At 32.2% G+C, this 11,614-nt stretch overlaps 2 long non-coding RNA genes across 2 annotated transcripts; both read right to left on the bottom strand.

Annotated features, from left to right (window-relative positions):
* LOC110270885 lies at positions 4,973-7,615 on the bottom strand. The gene is made up of 3 exons (XR_002360618.1): positions 7,281-7,615; positions 6,438-6,535; positions 4,973-6,339 (listed from the first exon to the last, which is right to left on the bottom strand). It is a non-coding gene; the product is annotated as an uncharacterized LOC110270885 (long non-coding RNA).
* On the bottom strand, positions 8,159-9,609 carry LOC110270518. The gene is made up of 3 exons (XR_002360139.1): positions 9,545-9,609; positions 9,026-9,090; positions 8,159-8,296 (listed from the first exon to the last, which is right to left on the bottom strand). It is a non-coding gene; the product is annotated as an uncharacterized LOC110270518 (long non-coding RNA).

Raw genomic sequence — 11,614 nt, forward strand, 5'->3', positions numbered from 1 at the left:
ATTATTTACATTGAAAATATAAATGAATAATGTTTTTTTAGTTTGAAATAGATATTGTAAATTGTAATATACAATGTAAAAGAAGTATTATGTTTTTTTTTTCCTTGAAGATTCTTCTGGTAAATATTATGAGGTATTCGTACATGCAATTTGTTATTTAGCACTTGCTTTCTTTAACTACCAGCGTGAAGACCCATGAAAATGCAGGGAATTAAATTTTGTTAATATTTAAAAAAAAAAATTATTTAATATACTCAATATATTTTAGAGAAGATTTACATATCTAATATTAATATTATAGTTTTAAAAAAAATAACTATATTAATTTAATTGTTAATATAAGAGAAGAAGAAAAATAGTTAAATACTTTATATTCATTTATAGTAACTATTCATATCATATATAGATTAAATAACAAATTCACATATTATACATATTTTAAATTTTAGAACATAAAAAATTTAAGTTCTAAAATATAATACATATCCAAAAGTAACGCTAGAAAGTTTTAAACCACCTAAATAATTATTTTCTATTAATAAGAAAACAAAATATGTCCACCACAATTCAATATATAGTTCAAAATATGTGTCACACAAAGTAATACATAGGAGGCATTTTTTTTATAAGCTCTAAGATCTTTGAATCAACAACTCTATCTGGCGGTTAGGTAGGGAGTCTAGCTTCAAGATAATCTTGTCCCCTTTCTTTAAATTGTATACTTTACAACATTCTTTTCATTCAACCCCAAACTTCCATTCTCCATCTCTTCTTCCACTTTTCAGTAGGTGGAAAAAGAATATATTCTTGCCTACACTAGAAGGTGGACCAGAGTTAGGGTAAAGAGAGTATTTTTCTATATAATGAATAACAGATACAAAACCAATATTTAATAAGTTTGAAAAAAAAAAATAAATAACCCTTTTAAGATCAACTTGTCAGTCTAGATTGACTCAAATCCGAATTTGTGATGGTCTTCTGATAATAAGCATATGGAGTGTATCTGATTCAGGATATTTAAACTTGTTAATCACCACATTAAAAGATATCTATATGTACCACGATATTAAAATGCAAAACATAAGAAAAAAAAAGTTGCATTTAGCATTACCCGTTGTCAGACAATTATGTTGTTTCATTACTTTTTTCGCTGACCTCCGTTGATGAATTCGTTGCACGAGACAAATCTATGGGATTATGAGGATCATCCCCTTCCAGTGTGTCATCTTCATCATCATTTTCATCACTGTCTGATGAGAACTCATCATCAGATGGTTCAGACCCAGACAATACCATCACATCAGGTGATAAAGGCTCATCATTCTTCTTATATTTTATATGGAACACTCTATATATGTTATTAAGTGTTTCTTGGTCTATATAGTCAGCCACATAAGAGTTACGATCGGGGTGAATCTGAATCGGTTGGTTCATGTGATTCCATAGTGAAATAAAAAAGATTCCGAAACCGACATATCTGAATTGCACAGTTGCCCCTCTATTGACAAAATAAAAAATTCTAATTTGTTCAAAAGAGCTGTCAGTTATAAGCAGCTGATCATTGTTTATTTTCAGCTGTAGCACCAAGCAATTATCGAGCTCATCAATCACATAGAAGGTACATCTGAAAATTAGAGTCTACCTTCTATGTGATTGATGAGCTCGATAATTGCTTGGTGCTACAGCTGAAAAGAAACAATGATCAGCTACTTATAACTGACAGCTCCTTTGAACAAATTAGAGTTTTCTATTTTGTCAATAGAGGGGCAACTGTGCAATTCAGATATGTCAGTTTCAGAATCTTTTTTATTTCACTATGGAATCACATGAACCAACCGATTCAGATTTACCCCAATCGTAACTCTTATGTGGCTGGCCATATGGACCAGGAAACACTTAATAACATATATACAGTGTTCCATATAAAATATAACAAGAATGATGAGCCTTCAACACCTGATGTGATGGTGTTGTCTGGGTCTGAACCATCTGATGATGAGTTCTCATCAGACGGTGATGAAAATGATGATGAAGATGACACACTGGAAGGGGATGATCCTCATAATCCCATAGATTTATCTCGTGCAACGAATTCATCAACGGAGGTCAGCGAAGAAAGTAATGAAACAACAGAATTGTCTGACAACGGGTAATGCTAAATGCAACTTTTTTTCTTATGTTTTGTATTTTAATATCGTGGTACATATAGATATCTTTTAATGTGGTGATTAAAAAGTTTAAATATCCTGAATCAGATACACTCCATATGTTTATTATCAGAAGACCATCACAAATTCGGATTTGAGTCAATCTAGACTGGCAAGTTGATCTTAAAAGAGTTATTTCTTTTTTTTTCAAACTTATTAAATATTGGTTTTGTATCTGTTATTCATTATATAGAAAAATACTCCCTTTAACCTAACTATGAATCATTCATTGTAGTATCTGTCTTGAAAATTTGCTGCATATCTTAAACTTTCTAGAGATAGTTCGGTTTGGAAGATCACTGGTTCACCTTCCAGTGTAAGCAAGAATATATTCTTTTTTCACCTACTGAAAAGTGGAGGAAGAGATGGAGAATGGAAGTTTGGGATTGAATGGAAAGAACGTTGTAAAGTATACAATTTAAAGGAAGGGGACAAGATTACCTTGAAACTGGACTCCCTACCTAACCGCCAGATAGAGTTGTTGATTCAAAGATCTTAGAGCTTATAAAAAAAGACCTCCTATGTATTATTCTGTGTGACACATATTTTGAACTATATGTTGAACAGTGTTGGACATATTTTGTTTTCTTATTAATGGGAAAGTAATTATTTAGGTGATTTGAAACTTTCTGGTGTTACTTTTGGATATGTATTATATTTTGGAACCTAGATTTTTTGTGTTCTAAAATTTAAAATATGTATAGTATGTGAACTTGTTACTTAATCTATGTAATTTTTTGCTATATAATATGAATAGTTGCTGTAAATGAATATGAAGTATTTGACTATCTTTTTCTTCTTTTGTATTAACAATTAAATTAGTATGGTTATTTTTTTAAAACTATAATATTAATATTAGATATGAGAGTTTTCTCTAAAGAGGTAACTACCAAATCGGTACTCGGAAGATTCTGACGCTGACAAAATGGTACCTGACTTTTGTTATTGACAAAATAGTCCCTAAAAGATTTTAAAATTTGACAAGCGTGTCCCTGAGCTCGCCGGAGCAAATCTCCGGCAAGCACAATGCTGACATGGCCACCGTATTTTGGTGACCTGGCAAGCCACCTCTCAAACCCTAATTCCTCCTTCCCCAACGCAGACTCCCTTTCCTCTTCCTCCCCATTGCAGCCCCCAATACACACTCCCCCCTTCCCTTTCCTTCTCCATCGCAGCCCTCTTCCCTCTCCCTCGGAAGAGTCCTGATAAGGGTTCTGAAACTGAGTGAGAAATGGGTGTGTGAAGAGTGAGTGTGCGAGGATTGCGAATCAGAGAGGAAAAATTAGGGTTAGGGTTATGAGGTAGAACGTCTTCAGTGATCTTTTTGAAATTGAAATTGATTCTCTCAAGATTTCTGGGATGTTCAGGAATTGCAGCTCCTCTAGTGCTAGATCCATTATTCCTTCTTCTTCTTATTTTTCTTCTTCTTCTTCTCAAATTCTCGTTTTGGTTTGTGAATGCTGTGAAAGGATGTGATTTTGAGGTATCAGATTTTTGTTCTTCTTCGTTACAGAAATGAGATGAGATGAGATGATATGAGAGGGAGGGAAAGGGAAGAGGGCTGCGATGGGAAAGGAAAGGGAAGGGGGGAGTGTGTATTGGGGGCTGCAATGGGGAGGAAGAGGAAAGGGAGTCTGCGTTGGGGAAGGAGGAATTAGGGTTTGGGAGGTGGCTTGCCAGGTCACCAAAATACGGTGGCCATGTCAGCATTGTGCTTGCCGGAGATTTGCTCCGGCGAGCTCGGGGACACGCTTGTCAAATTTTAAAATCTTTTAGGGACTATTTTGTCAATAACAAAAGTCAGGTACCATTTTGTCAGCGTCAGAATCTTCCGGGTACCGATTTGGTAGTTACCTCTTCTCTAAAATATACTAAGTATATTGAATAATTTTATTTTTTTAAAATGTTAACAAAAATTTAATCCCGTGCATTTGCACGAGTCTTCACGCTAGTTTAGATCCACTCGGAATCATAAGCCTTTCTAAACACTTGTAGATATATTATATAACATACCTACACCTAGACACAGTAGCTCAACTCCACAACTTAAATCAAACTCCATCAACCTTGGCAATCTTGGACCCACGCCCATTTGCATCATTAGCCGCCTCATCAAATTGGGGATTCAAATTCCTCTTGCCCTTGGAAGTGACAACATGATCTTCATGAATAACCTTCTCTCCATAGTAAGAACATACATTTAGAACTTGGAAGAACACCTCCTATGACATAGGAATTAACAAAAGGTATGAAAATGACTTAATCAATGAAAAATTCATTTAGAAATGGCACACATAAGACAGAAAAAAAGGTATTATATAATAGCACCTGAGTTTCTTTCACTGGTGAGCTAAGCAATATATCCAGTTCATAAGAAAAGTCATCACTAAGGGTGTCATTCTTGGGTGTTTTCTCAGCTTTTCCATTTTTATCATTAATTAAAACAGCAATCTCAATCCCTTCAAAAACATCAGGCTGTTTTTCAGCCAGAAAATCTATAAGAACTAGAAATTTAGATAAAATTCCAGAAGACTTAGCAGCAACATTGTCACTTTTGATAGAAGTGCTTGATGACTCCTTCTTAATATTAGTATCCCTTTTTTCATATGACACATATTTTTTAGTTCAGGCTCCTATTCATATAGCATAAGAGTTAAAAAATAAAAAAGAACATAAGAAAAGTTGACCACAGCACAATACAAAAAAAAAAAGAACATGAACTTACACAATCTAAAAATACTTATATGTATATGTAACTTTTTTTCGAGTAGACTCATCGTCAGCATCATAATCAGAAAGTTCAAACATAGCAATAATGGTAGGATCATCACATACTCTCCTAACTCGGAAAGTGCCAAAAAATTTATCAAGTCCGACACCTTTGGTATCAACCTTCAACAGCAAATTTTTTCCAATGAGCCCTTAGAATATGGGAGGATAAGTATCCCCACATATAAGCTATTTTTAAGGTAATAGATAAGAAATACACAGATTGAGTAACACATATCAACCAAAATAAAGAATATAGCTATAAAAAAAATGAACCACATAAAGTGAACAACACACAAAAGAAAACTAAGAACATACACTTGCATCTTTTTGAACCTCAGTAAACAGGTCAGCGCATGATTTCTTAAACAAATAAGATGCTTCACGATCAAAGAGAACGAAAATACCCTCCCCACTATGATCTTCAAGTGTTATTTTAATTTTAAATATGCATAATCGAAAAAAAAACATTTCAAAATGAATAATACCATGAAACATTATTCTTATAAAAGATCCACAACACAAAATGAAAAAATATTTTGAACAAAATTTTTTTACCTCGGAGTGACATTAGTTATATGCTTCACACAGAAATCACAGTAGTATGCACCATTTTGAGGATAGATACCCTTTCCACACACACAAGCAGAATACCACCAACTTCCATCTTCAACAATACCTCTGATTATACCGAAAATGATAAAAGAACCCTCCTAGGAAAGGGACATTTTAAAATTTGTTAACAATATGCATAAAAGAACAGATCTAAAAATTGTTTTTTTTTCTCTGTTCATTGGTGTATAAAATAAACACAACTAAATCAATAAATGCCAACCTCATTGTTATCTTGGAGCTCTTCAATAGTGCATCTTCTAGTTAAGCGCATAAAATCATCTTCCAAGGAAACAACTTTACCCTCATTTGCAATAAATAGTGGCTGGATATCTTTGACACATTGCTCAATCATACTAACAAAAAAAATGATGCAAATACATGTATTTATTACTCTAGATTGGCTGTATCTCAAGAATAGAAACAAAAATAGCAAAATAAACCATGCTAACCTTCGCCTGAATTCAACAACTTCAGAAAGATCAGGATTAAATAACATTTGAGTGGCATACATCACATTTTGGAGACCTATTTGACCTACACAGCAATATCAAAAGAGTCTAGCAAAGTTCATAGGAGACAACACTTAGAGTATAAATAAGAAAATGTACAGAAATTAAACAATGTACCTCTAAAGAACTTGACTTTCGCAAGTTGAATGACAACAATAGGCTGCTCCACATAGCCAGAGGCTAGAAAATGATTTACTTGATTAACATAGTCCCCAAACAATGCACAACGCATTGTAAGACTGAAACTCAAAAGATGAAAAAGAATGAAATAGAAAATAAGAAAAAAAGATAATTCAAAGATAAAAAGAAACCACCATAAATGACTGAATCAACATACTCTTTTGAAGTTAATTCCAGCACAATCATTTTCACGATTTTTTTTCTCTTTTGCATATTCTTTCTCTTCTCCCACCGAAGTTAAAAAACCAATGACATCTATTCTAAATAAATACAACCTATTAAATATTCAAACAATTCGTTAAAAAAACCTGAATAAAAGAATAGTACAATAATATACATACTAACCAAAAAATCATAATCTTGGGTCATATTCAGCAGGTCAGAAAAAGGAAACAGGTTGAAACAAGTCTTTGGGATAACATCATTAACAGCTACAACAGCTACAACAGTGGTTCGATGAAAGAAAACTAATTTGAATTCATGAGAAGTTGCTCTATAACTACCATGATTTGACACAACAGTAAAGTATGCTATTCTATAAACTTGACCTTCAACTATATGATCCCTAAACCTATTAAGAAGTTGTTTCTTAACTATAGCTTTAATTTTTTCACACTGAAAATGTAACAAAAAAACAAAATCATATTAGTGAAAAACATAATTTTAAGTTGAAAACTTAAAAAGAACAACTAACACCATATTTAAAACAGTAGCTAATAGGGACTAACATGATCATCAAGGAGAATCATCTCCATTGAGTTAGGAACCTCATGGTTATCAAAAGAGGGCACAACCCAAAGCCTTAGAACCCTAACTTTCAGCCTCCAAACCTCTCTAGGAGGATGCATCTTAGAAATAATATCAAATAGATGAAGATATAAATACAGAAAATGTGGAATAAACATAGCCTAGGAGAAAATAGAAGACAACAGAATGCCTGTGCATTGAATGTGGTTCACCAACCATCCTTTTATAGAAAAATTCAGGGCATAAGACTCACCTTTTTGAATTCAAATTGAACATGAAAATGGAAGGAAAAGAAAATCCCAGTCCATATGCATCTCCATTCAATAGCATAGAGAGAACTAATCACACGATGAAAATCTGATAAAAAAAAACAGTCAAAGTTTGAAGAATTCAAGGAATAGGGACCAAAAAAGAAGATATCACACAATGCCTAATACAGTGCACCTACATATCATTAGACCATAGGGAAGGCAGTCATCAACTACCCCAAATACTGATTCTACTCATGGCAATGAGAATTGGTAAATGTATTAGGTAAACATATGTTCCAAACAGCAAATGAATGTGAAAAAAATTATAGGCACACATCAATAAAATTCTGTCAGTCACATCAATACTCATGAAATAGATTAGATAGAAATCCCATATCTTGATAATGATTTCCACATTTACAATGAAGAATATATGGCACAACATGATTATGTGTCCAGAAGACATTTTCAAGGGAAGATAACCTGCTGGATGAATTTCTCTTAGGAAGAAGGAATTTGCTAGTTAGACAAACAGTACTGTGATGCCATTTTAGTGGCACAAGCCCGTTCCTTTCTCAATGAAGCTCTTAAATTCAGGCCAAACAGCTGAGTTATATGCAAGACGTGAAATATACAATAGTTTTTGCATAACCAATTAAAAAATGGAATGCAATTGAGTTGACTAACCAAAGGTTTCATCAAAATGCAAAGAAATGACCAAGAACCTATCAATCAATTCCTGTCAATCACATCACCACTCATGAAATAGATTAGATAGAAACCCCATACCTTGATAAGGATTCCCACATTTTCAATAAAAAATATATGGCAGAACATGATTAGGTGTGCAGAAGACATTTTTAAGGGAAGATAACCTGCTCCATGGATTTCTCTTTAAAGGAGGGGATTTGCTAGTTAGACAAACAGTACCGTGATGCCATCTTAGTGTCACAAAGCCCTTTCTTTTCTCAATGAAGCTATTAAATGCAGTGCAAACAGCTTTATGTCTATGCAACAGCTAAAATATAAAATAATTTTCACATAAACAATAAAAAAAATGAAATGCAATTGAGTGAATAACCGAAGATTTCATCAAATGAAAATATAAATAAATGACCAAGAAACTATCAATCAATTTCTTTTAATCACATCACCACTCATACAATAGATTAGGTATAAATCCCATATTTTGATAATGATTCACATAAGCCACATGCAACCAGCAATTCACTTTATGTGAAGTTAAGGGATTTCTTGAATATGAAAAAAAAATTGGATTCATAACCAATAAAAAAATGAAATGCAACTGAGTTGACTAATCAAAGGTTTCATCAAAATATAAATAAATGACCAAAAAACTATCAATCAATTCCTGTCAATCACATCACCACTCATGAAATAAATTAGATAAAAACCCCATACGTTGGTAAGGATTCCCACATTTTCAGTGAAAAATATGTGGCAAAACATTATTATGTGTGCAGAAGACATTTTCAAAGCAAGATAACACAGGACCGTGATGCCATCTTGGTGTCACAATACCCATTCCTTTCTCAATGAAGCTATTAAATTCAGCGCAAACAACTTTATGTCTATGAAATGCAAGAGATGAAATATAAAATAGTTTTTATTAAAAAATACAAAAATAAAATTAAACAATATAAAAAACAATTCAAATGGATTATTGAATGAGAATGAAAATGGAAATGTAAAACTCGAATAGGAGAGGGTGGATCTATAAACTCACTTTGCTAGAAAAATTCTGTCAATCACATCACCACTGAGGAAGTAGATTAGGTAGAAACCCCATATCTAGACAATGATTCACAAAACCAAACCCATGATCCATAAATAAAAGAAAAACATAAGTAGAAATTTTATCTTTATAATCATTATAAAATCCAAAAAATTGATAAAATAGACAAACCACATGCAACAAAAAATTCAACAGCTAGCAAAAGGAGAAATGATAATCAAATTAACACCAAATTGCAAACAATAAAATGAAGAAGATGAATTCAATTCGTAGACCATATTCAAATTAACAGCAACTTCCAAAGAATGTAAAAAAGAACATGAACCCAGAAACATACGAAGCCAGATAGACAATTCGCAAATTAGCAGATTCACAAACCCTAGACAGTAAAACCTAGATTAACAGTGTAAGAGATACGAAAAGTTGATCACAAGGATATACACAATGAAGGAAAAGAAAAATGATGAAAAGAAAAATAGGTTTAGAACTAAAGGGACCAGAAGAGTGTACCTGATTGATTGATTGCAGATCTTCAATTTGAGACTCTATGAAAAAATCCCTAACATACGATGAACGACGGGAAAGTAAAGTCCTAAAAAACAGAGGCTGTAGACAACGTTTGGTAGGACAGAGGAAAGAAAATTAGGAGATGAAGACAATGGGGCTAGGGTTCGATTTGATGATTACCTTATCAACCAAATCCGTGAAAAAGGGAGCTTGCGTGAAGAAATCGTGAGAAAAGACAACTGACGACAAAAGCAGAGAGGAGTACATGCACCCTTCTTGAAGAGAAGTCACGTTGGAGGAGAACGTTCACTTTAGATGTGTGCGGGCCTGAAACGCAAAGAGCTCTTCATATCGGAGATGAAACCACGCGTATGCTATTGTTAATGATTTTAAATTTTTAATTGATGATGATTTAAGTTATTGAAGAACCTAAAATTTATACAGTATGGTCATGCACTATTCTTAAGGATTACACTCTTTTAGTATTACCCAAAAACTAGCAAGATTATATACTGTATTATGTATATGTGTGTCTCATCCATGAGTAAAAGAAAATTCAAGGAAGGAACAAATAAAGAATGAAAGTTACTAGTGCAATCTTCTCAAAATGCATGTGCCTTTTTTTTTAATGAGTATGTGTAATATATAGAATTGAACATGTTAGTGAGTGAAATAGAAGTTAAATTAATTTTAAATGATGTCTTGTGTCTAACTTGACAAGAAAGAAAAAAGACATATTGTGTAATTTGATAATAAAGACATTTTTATTATTAATTTCTTTGTGCAAGTCTTATAACAAAAAAAAAGTATCTAAAATATATCAGGTTACAGTTTAATTAGAGTTTTATGAAGGGGTTTGTTTTTTTTAGTTGAATTGTTTACTTGGTTTGTAGAGCTAAAGTTAAACTGAGGTAGATTTGATATTATTAATTATATGTAAATACTTAGGTACAGTTAATTTTAGAGTAAAGTATCGTTTTTGTCCCCAACGTTTGGGGTAAGTCTTATTTGTGTCTCTAACGTTTAAATTGTCATATTTGTATCCTTAACGTTTATAAAAGTGATTCAATGTTATCCTACTATCAATTATACTAACAAATTAGATTATATTTTTCAATTATTCTCACTTGAATGTATTCATTCTCAATTAGATCTCACTTGGATGTATTCGATTTTAATATTATACTCACTATTTGTGTTTAGATTCAATTATGTCCCTAAAAAAATGAATTATGTAAATGTTGTAGGAATTAGTTTCAATCTTTGATGAGCTATTTTTCGAAGTAAATCATCGATTCTATCTAGACATTTGTATTCTAACTTCAAGAAAAGATTTTTAAAACTCAAACTAAAGTACTCATGATGTGTAATTGACGGCAGGATAACATTGAATCACGTTTATAAACGTTAGGGATACAAATAGGACGATTTAAACGTTAGGGACACAAATAGGATTTACCCCAAACATTGGGGACAAAAATGATACTTTACTCGTTAATTTTATATGAAGTTGATAGTTGAGAGTTGTTAGATGATAATTTAGTTAAATTTGTCAAATTATTTAATGACTCTCAACTATCAACTTCACATGAAATTAACTGCACGTGAATTTTCAACTTCATTATAATAATACTGTTTTTGTGTTTGAAATAAAAGAAGTTAAAAATGTTCATCACTTATTTGTTACTTCTGATTTTTCATGGCAGGTTTTGATGTGTTTGGATTTATGATGCTAGTGGTGTTTGAATATTTTTGGATACCACAAAATAATAATTTGAGAGTTGGATATCTATATTAATGAGAACGGTGAATTCAAATAAGTTGTTGATGGATTTCTTTACCATCATTTGGAGTATTTGGTAGGAAATGATATTTCAAAACAAAGCATTAGATGTTAAAAAAACTATTGTGAGATCGATAAAAGTTACAAAGATGGAACTAGTGCTAATTCTTAGAGTAATTGATGGCAATGTTAAAAATAATTTACAAATTGAAGAAAATATTTTTTATTTTCTCATGTACTCTATCTTGTTGTATTAAACTCTTTTGTTACTAACAAAAAAAAAAGAATCT

Source organism: Arachis ipaensis, chromosome B04 (genome assembly GCF_000816755.2).
Source record: "Arachis ipaensis cultivar K30076 chromosome B04, Araip1.1, whole genome shotgun sequence".
NCBI lineage: Eukaryota > Viridiplantae > Streptophyta > Magnoliopsida > Fabales > Fabaceae > Arachis > Arachis ipaensis.